The 19,734-nt window shown below is 50.3% G+C and overlaps 1 protein-coding gene across 3 annotated transcripts in view; it reads right to left on the bottom strand.

Annotated features, from left to right (window-relative positions):
* Positions 1–19,432, bottom strand: part of DAG1 (dystroglycan 1) — a 49,633-nt gene extending 30,201 nt beyond the window's left edge. Inside the window, exon 1 of one of the 3 annotated variants that reach the window (XM_041426066.1) lies at positions 19,199–19,432. The gene's annotated coding sequence lies outside the window, so the exon portion shown is untranslated. Of the gene's footprint in view, positions 1–6,286; positions 6,309–7,319; positions 7,593–19,198 lie in introns of those variants that run through there. The other 2 variants (XM_041426067.1, XM_041426068.1) reach the window with 2 other exon arrangements.
* Between the last annotated feature and the right edge of the window lie 302 nt (positions 19,433–19,734).

Genomic DNA, 19,734 nt, shown 5'->3' with positions numbered 1-19,734 from the left:
GGGGGGGGGGGAGATGGCACACTATTAAAATCAGAGCCTGGGGCTGCCAACCTTCCATGCAGCCTTTGTGCCACCCAAGCACCTCTCAATGCAAGCAGTTAGGGGCTGTTTGGTTTTTAAATACTGACAAAATAAAACTTTTTAAAAAATCTTTTAACTCTTGGAAATGGCTGAACTGTTTCTGCTGAAAAGCTGAAACAAAGCCTGAGGCAGGGACACAGCATGGAAATTCGGCATGGGAAATTCCAGTGGAGCAGTTAAATTCAAGAATTAAGACTCCAAACATTCTCAGTGGCAGGCAGTGTGACCGGTGTCACCCAGACACCGCTGCTCCACGCTGCCCTGCGGAGGCAAAACTGCCCCAGCAGCTACAGCAGGCCACCCCACACCCAGAGCCTGGATCCACTCCAAATGGGAGCTGATTTGGGAAAATCCTGCACGACGGAGCTCTGGCCAAATGGCTGCAAGCGGGAGGCAGCTCCTGGGGCATGTGCTGCGTGGCTGGTGGCATCTGGACGTGCCCTCCCTGGTTAGTGCCGCTGCAGCCGGGAAGGAGCATCGCCCACCGCTGCCCACTGCCCGCGGGCAGGGCAGGGCAGGGCAGGGCAGCAGCCGGCTGCCAGGGCCCACGGGGCAAGGTGCTCCCGCAGGATGCAGTCAGCTAGCACCGGGAATGGCACCGTGACAGGAACTGTTGCTTCAGCTGCTGCTGAGCTGCTCTAAAACCTGAAGGCAGCACCTCCCAACACAAGCCTCCCCCGTTAGCCAAGGTGGTGCCCTGGGAGCAGAATTTGAAAAGAGCATTTTGCTGCTGGAAAAAGGGATGTTTCTGAGATCTTTATTCTGTGTCGTAGCCCTGCCTGCTCCCTTATTCTCATGTGCTTATTCCTTGGAAAAGCTATTTCTTTCTTCCACTGCTCTTTCACAAAACCAAGCAACAATCTGAAGAAAAACTGATAAGGCAGCTTGGGGCAGATGTGCCCTCATTTTTCTTTAAGATAACTATCAACATCAGCAAAGCCCCTACAAAGGCAAATCACTGCGAATTGGAGCTGGGTGCCGGAGCACTGCAGACAACAGCAAGATCCACACCAGCTGAAGTAGCCAGGGAAAATACCTGCATGCCATTGAAGGAGAGGTCTAATCACATCACCTGCAAGCCTATGGCTTATCCCGGGCTTTGCACCCGTGCACAGAAACGGAGTGCATCCGAAGCACTGGGACAACACATGAATTCTGACACAAGCACAGCAGCCAGAATGAAAGCTTGGAGGGAAAAGCATCCATAATGTCGTTTGTGATGGCAGGTTTGCTCTGCTTGTAACATACACTGCCAACGCTCCCGGGAAAGCTGCTTAGAGATCAACAGATAAAGGCTTTTCGCCACTTAGCCTGTTATTTCATGTAAATCGGGTTGCCCTGCTACAAAGAGGCATTTCCATATGAAGTGAAAGGTGCTCAAAGCATCAGGAGCGGCCACACCAAACCTTGGCTCAATCCCTCTGAGAACCAGAGGATCCTGCTCCCCTTTTCACAGGTCCAGATCTGCAATCCAGTGTCAGTCTTCTCACTCAAAAATGCAAGGGATCTCAAACACCACCTCCTTAATATAGGGTTTTGTCCACTGAAATAACTCCAGCCTCCTCCGAGATATGAAGTCATGTTTTGAAAAGCAACAGAGCAGAAAATTCAATTAACTAATCGAGTCTGTCTTCTGCTTGGGCACCACGGAAGCAAAACTTCCAAATCCCATCCCTGAGATGTGGCATGTTATTGATGAGGTCTGCTGCTGCAACCCTTCCAGTGTGATTTACGGGGTCTGCCTCCATCTCTCCCCTTCGTCTGGTTTCTGGAGCAGGGAGTCCTGCACCAAGCATGGCATGCTCCACAGAACTGGGAAATCTACCCTGCTCTTAACTTGAACCTTGGTAGAGGGCTGGAGGGAGTTGGAGAGGACAGGAGTAAACCAAGCTGGAGGCAAACAGTAGCTCTTTAGAGGAATAAACCACTCGTCAGCCTGTCGTGATTGATAAGTACATCTGCCAGTCCCCACCTGCTGTTCACATTCCTGGCATTTCTTTCTGCAGCATTTTTTCCCCCCAACTGCTGCAGAGGAGATTTAAAGGAAGGGAAACAGGCCCCAGCTTAAACAAAATGAAGAGTTATCAGGCCAGTTTTCTTGCATCACATTGGGCAATCTGCTGAAGGGGTTTATTGCTGGAGCCCTCGCAGGTTCAGAAACTTCTAATGGGTGTTACGTGCTCACCTTTGCTCTTTCCTGCCATAATACCTCTATTAAATTCCTGGCAGATAAAGCAGGGGGCTTCAAAAAGGTCTCTGCAGCCTCCAACCACACAGCCAAAGTAATTTTCTGCACTGGTCAAACACTCCCTAGAACACAAGGGAGATAAGGGTGAAAACACACCAACTTCTCCAAAACAGAGAGGGCTCTGCTGCCTTCCCTGCAGCTGATGAGCACAGGCAGCAGGGAGAGCAGGCAGCACAGCTGTTAGGAGCAGCAGCAGATATTGCTGGGAGGGCAGGAGCAGAGGTTAGTTCTGGTTTTCAGTCCTGCATGTGGCCTAGGAGTTTCTCCTTTTCATCATTAGTTTTAACACGGTGAGAAGGTGATGGAAAATAAACCGGTACAATTATAGCAGAGGGTGGAACATGAGCCTGCTTGTTGTCAGAATAGGAAAAAGCAGCTCTGAGGAGCTCTTAAGAGATTCAGTGTCTAAGTTCCCAACCTCTCTGTCAAACTAGATCAAAATTAGCTGTTAGGATCAAGTTTATTAGAGCACATACCCATACTGAAATCCTATCAGGCTGGTTGCTGCAGGGAGCCAAGGCAAAGTTGCATTTCTGGAGCTCGGGTGCCCCAGCACCCATCTAAAATTATTTCCTTTCACTGAAAGCTGAACTTGGACACAACTGCAAACAAATCTATGAGGTTTTACTTATTTTCAGTCTTTGGGGAAGGAGGGAGGAGGCAGCAGGAAACAATCACAGCTTTCCCCACGCTTGGAAGAGGAGCAAAATGCGAACAAAGTTTTTATTTCAGCCCAGGGTGGGTATTTCCATGGCAGCACCACTCCTTAGGGCAGGGAGCACAGCAGAGTCTTTATAAATCAGGGAGAGTGCCATACAAAATCTGACTGACCCCGGACGCTCCTGGGGAACAGCACAGTCCCAAGAGCTGTGGCTCAGAAAGGACACCCCAAACCCTGTGAGCACCAGCCACTCCTCTGCAGACCGTTTTTGAGTGCACTTCCCAAATCTGCCACACTCACTCGCGTGAAGGAACCCGAAGTTAGTGGTGGTGAAAGGGGAGGGCAAGCCAGGGGTGAGCAGTGTTTGATTAGCCAGCTAATGCATGCAGCTGTCCTCCGGTTTTACGGCCTTGGAGGAAATTTAAACAGGAACTTTCTATAAATTAACTGCCCATAAAATGAGCATGTTTTCTCAGCGCACCAGAAGGTCAGGAAAGGTCTGCTCAGCCCCCCATTCCCAGGACACGGCCAGCAGCCTCCACAGTTGCTGTTTCTCCTTCTGAAGCACGAGAACGTGAATTCAGCCCGTGCAGCAGCGAGCTGGCAAAAGCTCGCTCACAGAGCAATCAGAGTCATTCTCCACTCACAGCAAACTAATAATTTATCTTTCCCCTAAAATCTCCAATGCAATCCAGATGTCTAAGTAGTCTTTATCCCAAAAAACAAACTATACCATGGCCTCAAAGTCCTCGCAAGGCTGTTTGTTCTGTGGGAGCAACGCACACATGGATTTCAACTCCTGCCAGGTCTCGAGGCTGCAAGCGATAAGCTGGCTATAGACACTCTACCCCAACCCTCCTGGCTTCCTCCTCATCGAGAGGATTATTCAAAAGCTGCCCTTAGGGATATTCTGTTGAAGAAATGCACCTGACGTGTTCCCAGTTTTGAGGAAATCAGGAGGATGGAAAAAGCCAGGGTGAAGCCAGTGCAGCAAACATGGGAAATAAAAGAAATAAAGCAATTTGCTCAAGGGTGCATGAGGAGGACAAGTGTGGGTGGTCACCCTGAGCCACAGGAGGAGAGGCCCTGTCACCGAGGACCCTGGGAAGGGCTGTTTGAGCAGGGGACAGGCTGGATCATCCCAGGAAAGGAAGAATGAGGCATTTGGCAGAAGGGCTGAATTCCTCTGGCAACAAAGGTTAAGCGCACAGCTGCACCTGTCCTGAGGAAAGGGACCCATGCCAGGTGGGGAAGGAGGTCACAGCCCCCCAGCATCCTGCTCTGGGACTGTTGGGAAAGAGCAGCAAGTTTCCCATGGTGGGGGGCTCAGCACAGAGCCCTTCTGTCACACTGGCTCTCCCAGTCTGCTGGCAGCAGCCATGGGCTGCAGCACGCCAGGGAAAAGCTGTCCAAAACACCTATGGAAACGCTTGGAAGAGCTGAAAATAGAGTTTGGAAAACAAACGCTGACCAGCCACACAACTCTTCCAGGAATATATTAAGTGTTAGTGTAGCTGCATTCCAGTCCCTGAGTATATTTTCTATAAATAAATATTTTAAACCACTTTGTTTCAAAATTTATTATATTATTCAAATCCTGTGCAATGCTTCACATTTTAGATCTGCAGGCTGCCAGGCAAAATTGCTGCTGATTTTTAAAACTCTGCTGCGCTGCCTAGGGTATCACTTTTAGGTTTTTTTCAGGTACTTTTCTACAAACACATTTATTCTGCATTATAACATCAGGTCTCTACCAATACACCAAATCCTGTTTTAATCGTGGATTAAAACATCTTTATTCACAAACCAACAACAATAGGTTTATTTTCAAATCTATCTTCCCCCCCCCCCCCCCCCATTTTTACAGTCCAATAAGCAAAAGAAAACACACCAGTAACTCTGTATGCAAAGTAACTCTCTCAAGAACTAGGTATTTTTGTCATTGACAAAGCCACAGTACGTTCCACTGGCAGCAGTTTCTGGGAGCTCCATTAGAGCAGTGAGCAGGGCTGCCAGGACACAAGTACTGCACGTAACAAGCCAACTCCACTGCAGACATGCCAAAGCTCCCCGAAGGCCCTGCTGCCCTACAGACACAGCAAAGAAGCATGTACAGGGAAAATGGATCACCCTGTGCCCTAACCCGGATCTCCTGTCTGCACACAGACCTCAATCCATGCCCCTCAACCCAAACACACTGCATCCACAGGGATACTGAACCCTCCTGCGGAAGGGAAAACCCAGACACAGCAGTTGTGCTTTTGGAAGGTCCAAAGCACAGCACACAGCAGAGAATGGCAGATCCTGCTCCCCAGCACCCATCCCATTATGGACACAGGTCCTTGAGCACCAGACACCAATTAACACAGCTTAACCTCCAGAGCACAGACTTCCAGTGGTGCTGTACAGTACACAAATATTAATATTGACAAATAAATTCAGGCCTGTTTAATCCAAAAACACACAGCGCTGTCGCCAAGCTTGTGTTTTGTTTGGAGAACAGACCAGACACTCCGAGCCTGGCTGCCTTACCTATTTCTGAAAGCCAGACTTAACAGAACAGATAATAACCAAGCTGAAAGCCCAATCCTCACCACACACCCCTCCTGCTCATCAAGCTCTTGAAACTGAGAGGGGAAAACACCCCCAGGGTACTGCAGTTATCTCCATCAGTGCTGTGGGGAGCTGGGGAGAACACATGCCTGCCAGGCCAGGTACCTGGGGCAGGTAAGTGCCTGCCGGTGTTCCTCACCACTATCAGCTAAATCAGCTTAGAGGAGCTCTGTGACTGCTCAGCAGAACAGGGCTGCATGACCCCTCTATCTCCTTTTCCATCCTTACAGCTTAGGCTGTAAATTCTTCAGGGACAGCTATAAAGCAGGAGGTCCTGATGGAGCACTGCTGGCCATGGCTAGCTGGGACCTCTGCAGGGATCTTTGGCAGCAGTTCAAACAGCCCCTGGGTAAGGATGATGGGTAAGCCTAAAAACTGTGAAAAATGTTAATTTCCTGCACTGGTATGCAGACTGCACCTAAGAAACTGCTTAATTGGACACGGGGAGAGGAATCAAGGCTGAAGTGCACTGATTTGCATTAGGGATTTTTGTCTTTAGTGTAGGGTAGGCAACACACTTAATTGTAGGGGAGCTTTGGGGTGTGCAGACTTGTGAGGCCACTGAGGTGACATCGAGTCAGATAAGGCTGAGAGATGAAACTCCTATGTAGCACAAACACCAGGTTGGGTATGGATGCAGCAAAGTTTAAAGTGATGAGCAGAAAGTAATACAGGTCTGTTACCTGGGAATCTGGAGGGACATGGGCAAGGATGAGATGGGCTCTGAAATAGGAAAAAATGGAGAACAAGGTGTAAGATAGAGAACAAAGGAGGGTCCACCTTCCTGTTGTAGGAGCAGGGGCACCTACAGACAGCCATGACCCCAAAGAACAGACTGAACCCAGGGTGCCAGGGAATGCCCTGATAACCTGTTGGACTCTCCATCTGGTCTGTGGCCAAAAGACTTGCTGTAGGAGGGCAAAGTGGGGTGCACTTGCACACTGAGTGCCACGGGAGGGAAGGGTGACAGATCTGCCACTCAGAAGCGGTGCCATTTGCCAGACTTAGCAGTAGTAATTATGAGCTTCAGAATACTAAGTGTGTAAAATGCTCTAACTGGAAATTAGTACCAGTGCCGTTTATTAGTGAATCTCATAATAAACACTGCAGCACTGCAGCCTCTCTGGTCAGCACCCCAAAGGGGCTGGATCAGCCCAGGGCTCAGCAGGATGCCCCAGCCCAGAGCTGGGGGCTGGCTGCTGACCAGGCACCCCAGGGGAGAGGTTAAGCCTGCGTGGGCAGAGGATCTGGGCTGCCTGTGTTACACATTTGCATAACATGACCCACCACTGAACACCGTGCACACCACCACCATGGAGTGAACACACCACTGGCCACACTTTCAATTACTTCTAATAATAAACTGGGATAAAGAGCTTAGAAGTTGAAGTGCCTGTGCAAAGCACACCTGCAATTAAAGGGGCACTCCTCAACCACACCACGTCAGCAGGAGCAGAGAGCTGGCCATGCAGGGACAGGGATGGGGCTCTCCATGCATCCTCCCACTCTTTGAGCAGGACTGACCTAAATCCCTCCCTTTTCAGACTCCAGTGGCAGGAGGAAAACGAGCCAGTCTCATTAATTTCACCTCCTGCTGCCTGGTGCACTTGTCTGCAGCAAAAAAAAAAAAAATTATTCAAAGCTATGCTGGCGACCTGGCAACTCAAACCTTCTGTGGAGCAGGAGGCACGAATGACCTGCTGCAGCATTGCTCACCTCATGGCCAAGCTCTGCTCTGGCCCCAGAACTCCTCAAGGTATTCAGCTTGGACTTTTTACAGATGCAGTTAGGACACCCAGCAAGGGAACTGTTCATCTGCAGGGCAGTTGATGCAATAGAAGGGCACGAGGTCCATGGAGAGCTGGTGGCTCAGAAAAGACTTCTCTGGTATTCAGGAGACCCCGAGACTGGCACAGCGCACAACACAGGAGACTCCTCCCTGCAGCTTCCTCAGAGCCTCACTGGAGCCAAGTACACCGGGGCACCCTATTTTCCTGTGATTTCCAGAGTTCAAGTTGATTTTTTAATCTGACAGTAACAGCAGAAGACTATAAAAAACCCCACAGTGGCCTGAGCAGCTCCGGAGTCTAAAATAAACATGCCAAGACCTATTTGTGATGGAGTAAAAATAGCTTGTTTCTCATACCTTCCCAGGACCTCTGCTTCGTACACAAAGGCTTCACAGGTTAACTACAAAAATATCAGATGTGCAAGGAATGGCTTGATTTGAGCTTTGCACTGTTTGAGGAGTTCAGAAAACCACCCTGGCCCTGCAGCGAAGGGATGAACCCTCAAAGCTCATCTCCCGCCCAGGGCTAAAGGCCAGGCGCTGCCAATTCCCTTTAATAGAAACCACTGTCCTTCTGGAGAAAAAAAATCCAAACAAAAAATCCACAAACGTCACTGGAATTACATCTTGTGCTCTTTCTTGGCTGGGTACTTTTTAAATGACACTTATTCCAAAGAGCAGTAACTATAAAATCTAGTGCAGAGCTGTGCTGCAGCCGGGACGGGCTCCCTGGGAAGCAGAGCGAGCACAATCAGTGTCTGCATCAAAAGGAGAAGACAGACTGTGGCTGCTCTGTCTCATCCTAAGAAACGCCACTTCATAGCGAGTTCTGCTAAATTAACTTTTTTCCAGGGTCTAAATGTATCTCACCTGGCACTGTGATGCTCCTGAAGAGAACAGAAAAACAAGACCTGGGAGGGAAGCTCAGCAGGAAAGCCGTCATGGTGCTGAGTTTAATCATTACATCATTTCTAGTGACAGCTCTGCCGGACCCACAAGTGAGCACCAACCTATTTATGACTTGGGCTTAAAAAAAGGGCCAGAATTTGCAATGCATCTGAAGCTTGCTGGTATTTATACAGGCACTAAAAGGCTCGCAGGGAAAGGCCAGGCGTGCACGTCCCCAGCCCTGAGGGCCAGGCCTGCAGGAGCCACCAGCTCCAGGAGCCTTCTGAGAAACAGCCGGCACATCTCCCTACAAGGCAGTCCTGGCAGTGGCACATGCAGCTGTCCATCTGCCTCACCCAGGAGCACACACCAGCCTCCAACCCAGCCCAGACAACACAAGGCAAGACACTGGTTCTGGGGGACCCCCAGGGACACTTCCACCAGCCACACCCACCACCGACCACCCTGCTCTTGCTCCAGGGTCACTGCTAAAATTCATCTCCAGAAACCTGGTCTCAAAATGAGGAGGCATAAATTAAGCAGCAGTCTGGGGCTTTAGGTAAGATGCAGAGGCATCTCCAAAGAGCTCTTAGCACAGCCCCGCTCATTTTAAGTGAGAGGGACAAGAATAACAAATTTCCTTAGTAAATACTAATTTAGTTTAGTAGGTCACATTGAAAAGCTCAACATTTGTACTTTAGATTATTTTCTTAACCATGCCCACATCATATTGAAGGCCAGCATCTACTGACACCTGATCACAGGTCCCTGAAGTTTCCACCTCTTGATGAAAGTCACTGCTGCCCCTTGTCTTGAGTCAAAGGCTTCAAGAGATGAAAAAGACATTGTCTCCCCTCAGTTATTATTTCCATTATTAAGCACTCTAGCAAGTAAACAAGGAAAACCACACACCTTTCCCAGGTTTTACATTGTATGGCTGCTTCCTCCTCTTGTTAGACAGAGACTTCCATCATTTATGGTCAAAATTGTTTCAGAGAACAAGAAGAGCGACCTGCAGCTTTCCAGCCCTCTTGTACCACCGGCCTACACACTGTCACTGAATGGTCACCTCACCAGATGCTTCAAGGTAAAAATCACAGCTTATCTCCTAGGAATATTTGGTGCTAGCTGTTACACAAACACTGCTGCTTTTGGAGGAGGCTTCTCTCAAGTCCTCTCAAGTCCCTTGCTCTCCTCACTTGATTTGCTTCCCATTCTTTCAGCTTAGTCTGAAAGGGCAGGACTCCTGGAAAAAAACGTTCTTCATACCTGGCAGGCAGTGGTATGAGAGCCCAGCCACCAAACATCTGAAACACCAATAACCTCACCCACATGTGCACCCCAGGATGTCAGCTCATACTTCCACCCTCCAATGCACTGCATCATGCTTCCTTCCTACCCCAGTGAACTTTTCCTCCTATTCAGCAGCCCACAAAGATCTCAAGGGATCATGCAACATGGGCCTGCAAGCTGTAATGCATCCTCCCATGTTGGCAAAGACGTGGAAAATCTGTAGAGAGAGGAATGGCTGAGCTTTCTCCCTGCCTCTTCCTCCCAGGGCAGATGTGGTCCAGCCTGCTTGGAGACCCACAGCAGCATCACAGGCAGCCACATCATCATTTTAATGATTGTAACTGCACAAGGAAACATTTCCACCTCTCCCATCCCAGTCCTCTCTTCCCTTTGTGCCGGTACAAGAGTTACAGTGCACAGAGAAGTGGATGTGGGAAATGACACACATTAAAGGAATGCAACAAGAGACAAACAAGAGGCCAGTTCCCATCTGGCTCAGTTTCTAGGCTGGATGTGGGGTCTGCAGGACCACTTCTCTTTTCCTTTTCACAAGCGAAAGGCAGGACTTCTTCTGCCAGCAGCACCTGCTCAAACCAACTGAGAAGCTGAGCACACCAAGTCTGGACCCTGCAACAAACTCTGCTGGGAAGAGCACTGCACAAAGACACCAAGGAAAACCCAGACAATTCCAAAGATGAAGAGAAATTAAACTGGGTTCAGCTGGACATCTCCCATTCATTTCCCACTATTGTCCTAACCAGCATCTGAGCAGCACACACTGAGAGCTACGGTCACCTCCCACAGCCAGCTGCATCCTGGTAGCAGGCACAGCAATTCCCTTAGAGCAGAAGGCTCCCACTGGATCCATTCCACATTAACAGTCTGCTCGAGCACTCCTGGGCAAACTGCAGCAAGCAGGCGAGTGACCTGACGCAGGTTTCTTTTCAGCCACTAAGCCACTTTAAAAGACATCTAAAAATACATGAAATGCTTTTCTCATGTGACTTTTCTAAGCGAGGGACTGCTCTAAAGCCTGCAACCACAAATGGAACGAGACACCGCTGCAAGACCTCTTTTCCTGCACCAACAGCCTCTACACTGGCAACCTGTTGAGTCCAAGAGACCAGCTGAAGATAAAAACTTGGAGCATTATGCTTGGCAGTATCAGCTTCTGAGGCACCCCATTCTCCCCCCAAAGGGCTGTGCTTCTGTGCAGGAGCACCAGGCAAATGGGGAGCTGCAATGTTTTGCTGTGTTTCTGCTCCAGAAGGATCTTTAGCTACACCCAGAAGAGTTCAAATTTATACTCCTCCCCACCAAGCATGAAATAAAAAATAACTTCTCAGCTCTGATGACACAGGTAATTCCTCTCCACTGAGGAGAGGAGGTAAATAGGACAACTGTTTGCCTTTGAAAGTGCTTTGCAAATCAGCTCAGATGGCTGCTGCCACAAAGCCCAAGCAGGAGGACACTGGCCACTTCAGATGATCCTCAAGCTCCTTAAGAGTAGATTCACATTACCAAGTTTCCCGTCAAGATTCTTCCTCCACTGCCACACTGGAGCAGAAGAGCTCTTTTGAGACGCAGACCAGTGTGCTTACAAGCTTCTGTACATGCCAGTGCCTGCCTTGAACCAGAGTAGACACTGACACTGGGAAGTGAAAGGTGTCTGCTCCTGGATGGGCTCAGGCTGCAGAGCTGAGCCATCTGCTTCTGCTGAAGCTGAGGGTGGCTCTTCCTTGCTCCAAAGCAGACACCTCGCCGTGTGCCCAGGCAGCTCCAAGCTTCAGCTGACCTTTTCCAGTTGGCACAGCCTACGACTGCTGGTCCCAAACAGGGCTCAGAGTCAGCTGTGCAGAATTCACTAATAATCATCGTCTTAGTCACTGCTTAAAGAAGAATCTCACCCCTAAACACTTGCCTAGGGAGTCAGCCCAGCCAGCCTTAATTCCCATATATGACCAGAAACGAGGACTTCAGCATGTGGAGCAATCATTCCTGTGCTCCCAGCTGGAGTGACCAAGCCCAACACTACAGCAGTCCAGAAGACACTCCCAGGGCAGAGCTCTGCAGTCAGCCTTGCTCCCCATGATCTCCCTCGTGCTGATGGCAGATTGCTGTTCCAGCAGGATGGGAACAGACTCATCACAAAACACAGGTACGTGTGGCCAAGGTGTGCCTTCAGAACTGCCCCTCTATGCAGTATCTCGACTTCATCTTAACTTCAGAAAAAATCAAACCCTAAATCTCACTGCCTCCTCTGTTCTCTGCCTTTTTTTGTGGCTCAGGGGAGAAGCTGCCTCAAAGGATTTCCTGAAGCATCATATCAAGGCAAAGGTTTTGAACCAGCATGTGAACAGACTGTAAGAAATCCATAAAAAGTGCGAAGAGGCTTACCTGGAGTCAGCAGGATTAAGTTCCCTATACAAAGTTATGCACCTCCAGGGGAGGCTTTAGGAGCCTGCCATTCAGGGAAGAGAAAAAGGCTGGAGGCTGCTGAGCTGGGTCACGCTGGAGCAAAGCACACAGCACCAGGATGCAGCGCAGAGGTCTGCAGGAAACAGCTTCTTCCTGTGACGGCAGGACAGTACCACCACCCCTGTCCCCTGGGATACCCAGGGTCAGGCACAGCCCAGGCTGAGCTCACACAGCCACTGCAGCACCGAGGTGCGCGAGAGATGCACGGCCCCACCTGTCCTGGCAGGACCCGGCTCCAGCAGGGAAAGCAGGAGGAGGAGGCCAGCACTTGGACCACTCCCACCTGACCCAATGACTAAAAGATTGGAGGAGCTTTGGTGGAGCAGCAGAGAACCAAGAGGAGGGTCAGGATTCCAGTTTTCAGGAATGAGGGGTGTGCAGTGCAATGGTACTAGTGCTGGGTGCTGGTTTGAGGGGAGGGTGGTGACTGCACCACATCACAGGCTGGAACAGTGCTTCCAGAGTGCAGGAGCTCGTCCACCTCTGACTGGGCCTTTAATAAGCAAACCTTCTCACGCCCAAATTAGCCATGGCAATCACGGAGTACTTCCCTCTGCCACGTTCAGCACACAGAATCACACACAACTTTTATCCCGGCTTATCACCGTCACTGCACAGGGGAGCAGCACTGCCTTCTCAAAGCTTTAATCCCTCAATATACAATTTTACATCATTGCCAGTAGCAAGTGAAGCCCTTTTTCATGTTAGCTTTGACTACAAAGTTTTCATGAGGCTGTAAAGCCCTATTCCTACACTTTTCTTACAGTTTAGTGCCAAGGGTTCGTGGGCTTTGCATGCAGTACTGTTACAACATGTTGCTTTAGTTTTCTCTGGACATTTCTGAAGAATTGTATTTATCTCAGCAATTGTCATTCTCAGATCAAATTTCTTACCTCCCTAGAGGCTGACCCCTGCTATTCAAACAAAATCTTGCTCTAAGATGTGGTAACTCTTTCCTGAAAGAACAACCAGTACAAGGCACACAGACAAACACAAAGCACTGGCTTTATAAACACCACTGGAAGCACAAAATTCCCCAGGTACACGACACAAAGTTTCACATTTTGGCCACACAGCTCACCCTGGAGAAGTGAACCGATACCATGGAAACACATACAGCACCACGGCACAGACCTTTACACTAGATTACCCGACAGTCCCAGTCCAATCATTCAGTATGACTGCCATCAACACAAACGTTAATGCCCAGCCTAAAAAACACCTGATCTGACCCGGACATTCATTCAAATAAGGCTGACTGCCCCATTCCTGATGCTCTGTCCCACTGAGGATGGGCAGATCTGCATTGTGATCATGCTGCAGAACTTGCAGGACCTCATACACATCCCATACAACAGCTATTCTGTGCACAAACACCACACTGCAGAAGCTTTCAATGAACTGAAACTGAGAATTAATGAAACAAATCAATTATATGAGTTGTTTGTGCCCATTAAGTTCAGCTGATGCCAGTACCTCTGCAATTATACTTTCCCACATGTCTTAAAGCTTTTGCTATGGTAGGAGAAAGGAAAGATGCCAAGGAATTTCAGGAGAAGACAGGCAAAGGAGGTTTTGAATTTAGGAAAAATACTAGAAGAAGATTCTCCCTTGGAATTGGCATAGGCCCACCCCTGTCTCCAGCCAGCCTTTACCTGTATCTGAAGAGGCAGAAATCTGATTTTTAGAGAAAAAGACACACAGCTACACTGATTCTGTGTAGCTTCCTGCTAGGATCCTATGAGGTTGAATTCAGAGACAGTTTTAGAATAACCACCTTTTATCCCCTTAATGTAGGCCCCCAGGCACTATCATAAAAATTCCACTAGAAATATTTCCTTTGGGGTGGGGAAACACCATGCATGGTCTGTCATGCAGGAATCGGCTCCTACGGCACAGAGAGCTCACACTCCACAGAGGTCAAGACCTAAGCAGAAAGCCTAAGGGACATGAACAGGGAATCACTGCAGCCTCAAATACGCCTCTCATTCCCCACCTAGAAGCCCACACCTTTGTAAAGCCTTCCTGCAGGAATCCCAAGTGCCACAACACGAAGGTCACACCTCACATTTCAGCAATACTCAGAGAAGATCTGATGAAACTTCTTGCTGTAGAGGGAACTCCCAGCTAGAGACCAATACTGAAGAGCTGCTTTAGAAAAAAGTTCACACTGGAAAATCTCACAACTACTTCCACCCTGATTAAAGTGGAATCTGTGCAGTATCCTGGACTGCTGAATAACCAAGCACTACAGACAGGGATATTGGTCCCTCTCTGCTGAAATTGAAAAGTCCCACAGAAGCCATGCACACAAGGAAATCCTGGAAGCTCTGGAAAGAGATGTGCTTCTCAAAGAGCCTGTAAGAATCTATTTGGGGACAACAGGGAAAAGGCAATTAGGGCCAGCCTAGCAAAGACCAGCAGCACACAGTCCCCACACTGCAATCTGAAGTTGTGACAGTAGCACAAGGCTTTCACATCAGCTGTCATGATTCAACACTTCAGTGGAGAAATGCTGGTTCAAACTATCACTCAAGCTCATCCAAAAATCAATCCCTAGCCCTTGGGACTGATATAAAATGATCAGTATCTGCAACTGGAAACTCTCATCAAAATTACTGAATGCTAATCCCCACCCTTAAGGAACATACTTCACAGAAGATTAAGCTTTCTGAAGTCGAAATGCACAGTCTAGTTCACAAAAAGAGAGAAGCCCGTGTGAATTCAGCACACACATCCAGCACTCCTGCGACCTGTAACTAGGCGAGACTAAACTGAAACCTCTCTGTAACCACTTCTCCACCCCGGAGGAGGGAGGGCAGGAATGCTGCCTGTCAGGTCCCTAACGAGCAGTATCTATCAAGGACCGCAGGAAGGGGCTTCTGAGCCAGTTTGCTGGAATGCTCAGAGAAACCAGCACACAAAATATTTCAGAATCTGCCCATGGAAACCCTCTATGAATCGAGCCCTCCTCAGAAAGTACAGCAGGAAAGACACACCATACCCTTACTTGGGGTTGCAGTGATGGCAAAAGCACTATGGTGAGACCACAAGGTGAGAAAAGAGGAGAGAAGAGAACTCAGGAGCGGAAACCTTCACTCAGATACATTTTTACAGTTCAGGTGAGGTTGCAAGCCTGGTTTTCTAAAGAAAAACCCTAAACAAAGGTGAACACAGTGGGGCTGGGACAAGTTTTATTGCTGTTTCCACGCCTCACCCTCTTTCATGTCAAAGTCAGACAGTACTTTGAATCCCACCAAGAATCACTCCCCAGGCCTAGAGGATACCTGCAGGACAGTGAAACAGGGGGGACAACTCAACCCTGAAAAAGTAAATATCTGTTATGGCCAAAAGCACCATTACAAAGGGAGAGCTCTGCTGATCCAATGGCTTCCTGCCTCCAAGGATGCTCCAACACCCTTCCCTCGCAAAGCCTTGCATAATGAATAAAGGGTCCAGCTGAAAAAACCACCAACTTTACGCCAAATCAGCAGAATCCACTGGCCAATGCATTTGCTCAGCACCACAGCTGGCCCCTGGGAGGAGGCAAGAGGGCCCAGCTGAAAGCAGAGGAAGACCCTTTTAGAGCATCAAACCGTGAGGGTGGCTGAGATGACCACTTGCTCTGAACTAACCCACCACAGGGACCATGCCCTCCTCCTCCTCCAGGATGGGCCTCCCTTCTTTTCCCTCTGCAGTGCTGAGCTGTTGACAAACTCCTCCTGCTTGGGGATTCACAAGCTCCTTCCATGGAAAATCCAGGTTACTAAACTGCAGAAAGTTAACCCAGGGACAAAACAGGTCAGCTGAGCAAAATGACTGCAGGCAGCACAAAGGCATGTCTGGGGTCATGTCAGCTCCAGAAGCAGTGAGGCTTACCCAGCTCAGCCTTCCCACACAACCCTCTGCTACCTCACCCTGGGACAAGCACGGTGCCATTGGCACTGGCATGGCCTGACAGTGACACAGCCAGGGCCACACAGCTGAACACCACTTGTGCTGAGGCTTGGCAGCCATTGTGAGCTCTCCACAGACAGGGGAGGGGGCCACAGTAAGGAGATGAGGGAGCACTTGGTAGCCCTGCAGCCCCTCTGGCTCTTGGGTTCCACCACATTGTCCAGGGATAGGACCCCAGATGTGGAAGAACCCTGCAAGGCTGCATGCACTGCTGCCATGGGCAGATTCCAGGGAATCTCCTAGGGTGCCTCAAGGCTCTGAAAAACCAACACTGAGGTGACCTTGAGCAGGACATGGCATTCAGGAAAACGAGGCCTCTGCTGCCTAGCCAACTCCAGTCAAAGCCATGCCACTCACCTTGCCCCATCTCCACCTCCTCACTCACCCAGAACAGCTCACAAACCAGCACAAGAGCCAGGGAACTTTCTGCTGCTCTCCAGGTGACCAGCTCAGGCATTGCACAGGGAGAGAGCCTGACGAGGGGACTTGGATCATCTCCTTCAGACACTGCTGCATCAGCAGATCTGTTCAGATGCTCATGAAAAATCCACTGACAAAAATACTGGTAACATCAAACATATACAACCATCTTTCTTGCTGGCAAGCTAAAATTTTACCCCAGAAAAGCTGAACCAGAGACAGTTTCAGTCAACAGATAAGCACAGAGAGATACACAGACAGAAGAAGGCACCAGACTAGGATGTGCACCCACCTAGAGTGCTCACATAGGTTAATACACTAACTTTCCATCCAGCAGCACCCTAGTAGTTTGCTCTAATTCAATCTCACAGAACAAACCCTAAAAGCACAGGTTCTTCAGGTTGATATTTTATTTTTCACAGCTTAAACACAGTCACAGTCCTTTGCAAATTGGGTTTAAGGTACAGAGCTCTCCACACTGCACAAACATTCTAAGAACAAACATTTTCAGCATACCAAGAGCTCAGATACACTAGGTCAATCCAACTGTGTTTATTTGTATTTCACCCAAATCACCGCCAAAGTACTCGGAGCTCAAGGAGCAACAGCCTCCCACTGATTCAGCAAGAGACCAGAAGTAATTGGTAGACAGTCTGCAAGCACCACAAAGAATGCCAGAGGCATTTATTTACATGACCCCTGTTTGCCTAAGAAGAATTCAGCGTTTGCATTTTCCTCACTCAAATTAATCATCACCAGGCTTAACTCCTCAGTACTATTCCTCAGCTAACAGAGTAAAGGTACAAACCACCCAAAATCATCCCCACAAAACTTTTCAGATAGCTGCTACTCACAGAACGAGGCAGAGCTTTACTCCCATCAGCTGGAGTTCCTCCCCAGCCTGGCACAGCACCCTTGGAGATATCTCTCCAGGCCAATTTGTCTCATTATCTCTCCAAGGAACACAGAAAAGGCAAGGAGACACCATTCCTACTGATGAGCAACACCACTCCTGCCAGGACAGGACCATCACACCTCCTCTGCTAGGCTGACAACACACTGCACCTCACACCTGTGCTGCAGACACTAAAGCATGAAAACCTGCCCAGGGTCGAGCACCCTGGGCAGCTCTCTGTCCCCTCAGTGCCCAGCAGGAGCACTGGTCCCTAGAGCAGAGCCCCAGAGCACCCCTCAGGCCTGTCTGCTGGCACGCTCACACAGCCAGGATGCAGCAGGGCTCCCTCCGTGCCACCCCCTGGCTGCCAGAGCACGGCAGGCCAGAATTCCTCCAGAGCAGCGACCGTGGAGGACAAGTCACAGAGCGCTGGGCCAGCTCTGACCAGGAGCTTCAGGGCTGGAGCTCTACCTGTGGGACTCTACCACATCCTCCTTGGCTCCTGAGAGCGGCCGAGCTCAGCACTCCGGGCACTGGGACACGAGCAGAACAGAGTGGGTAAGTTACCAACGAGTACCAGCGTTTCTAAAAGCAAAGTGCTTGGGGTCAACAAATCCCACACATACAAAGCTTACTGGTATACAGTGAGAGCAGAGCACCTTTACTGCTATCAGCCCCATAATTCTTACTGATTCCCCAGGTCTGATGCCAACAATTAAGCACAATTTACTACTCTGTTTACACAATGCTTAAAGAAACGGGTATGTCTAACCCAGCAGGAGCTGTCAGCAACATCTCCCAGTTATTGGAGCATTTGTGCCAGCTCCCAAAGAAGTGAGCCTGAACTCCTGCAGCAAGGAGTTGGTGCGACCTGGAATCAGCCAGGCTTTGCTGATTACTCCTCTGAGTAAACAGTGGTGTTCCCAGCACTTCAGCCTGCTCTCAAGCTCCTTCTGTTGGCATACTACCCTATATTTAGGAAAGAAGAGTGCAATGACAAGCATTGGGAAGAATGAATAAGTGGTTTAGGATGCTTGGTATAGCAGCAGAGACTGTGTGAAGAAACCTAAGAATTAGAAACTCCTAAAGAGAGGAAAGGAATCTGTAAAGCTAAAGGTGGGACGAGACAGCATTCCATTTGGAAAATTAAATAGTAAGTTTTGTTAAGAACAGTACTCACAAGGCAAGAGGCATTAGTAGTCAATCACATAACAGAAATGGGTGGTAGAAAGAAGCTCCTGCCTGGAAGGGCTAAGAGAAAATAGAGAAATTCTTGGCTTTTTTAACACAAAAAGAAGATTTTAATTTCATTTTGGACAGGTGAACACCAGTGGTGTTTTCCCAAGCCTAGGAGCCCAAAGCTCCAGGACCAAGGGAGATATACCTCAGGGAGTGACAGCGATCCCTACAGCCAGGTCCCACATCCCCCTGCCCACACCTTCCCCCCTGAGCAGCAGGACCTAGTCACACTCCAAAAACACAAGTTTGCCAGCTTCAAACCTGTGGCAAAACTCAGTAAATCCAGGCCTGTTGACTTGATGGGCACTGGAAACTTGTGTGAGCCACTTTGCAGCCTGTTGCTTCCAAGAAACCAGGGAGGCCACAAGTAATATCTGGCATTTAGCCCTTTTTGGGCGGCAGAACCACTAACCTGCCTTTAGTCACCTGCACTGGGGACTGAAGATAAAGTTTTCCGGTCGGTCTGTCCCTCCCGGAACAGCCTCCGCTGTTAGTCACGCTCGCAGCGCCCGGAGCCAAGGTCAGCCCTGGGAAGTGCCGGGGCCCACCGAGCCCCACAGGGGCAGCCCGGCCCCCGGCCCGGGACAGCCACCTGTCCCTGAGGCACACGCAACTCCGCAGCTACCGGACACCCACCTGTGCTCCCACGGGCCGGTCCCGGTGAGCGGGGAGAGCCCGGGACGCCCACACGGGCTTTGCCACAACCAGAGCCGGCGGCCGCCACCGACAGCACCTGGGCCGCTCCCGGCGAAGCCCCGAGACTCACCCGGTACGGCCCGGGCCGACCCAGCCGCTCGAAGCCCCGGGCCCGCTCCGCCTTCCGCCCGGCCCCGCCGAGCACTCTCGGGCGCGGCGCCCACCCAGGGCCGAGGGCGGCGGCGGGCGGCGCCTGGCAACCGGCGGCACGAGCGCGCCGCGGCCAATCGGCGCCCGGCCACAGCGATGGCCACGCCCCCCTCCGCCCAGATGCCCCATGCGGCCACGCCCCGTCGCGGAGCCCCGCCCCACAGCCCCGCCCGCTCCCGTGGGTCCCGCCGCACAGCCCCGCCCGCTGCCCCGCCTCCAGGGCACCACCCCGCCCCCAGGCCTCGCCTCACTGGCGCAGGACCCGTCCCCGCTGCTCCCGGCCCGCCCCCTGTGCGCAGGCCCCACCCACGGCCCTCGCGTGTCCG

The sequence above is a fragment of the Onychostruthus taczanowskii genome, unplaced genomic scaffold (assembly GCF_017590055.1).
Source record: "Onychostruthus taczanowskii isolate IOZ18803 unplaced genomic scaffold, ASM1759005v1 scaffold9, whole genome shotgun sequence".
In the NCBI taxonomy this organism is placed as follows: domain Eukaryota; kingdom Metazoa; phylum Chordata; class Aves; order Passeriformes; family Passeridae; genus Onychostruthus; species Onychostruthus taczanowskii.
Note: the sequence above shows the minus strand (reverse complement) of the source record. Positions and strands in the feature narration are given on the sequence as shown.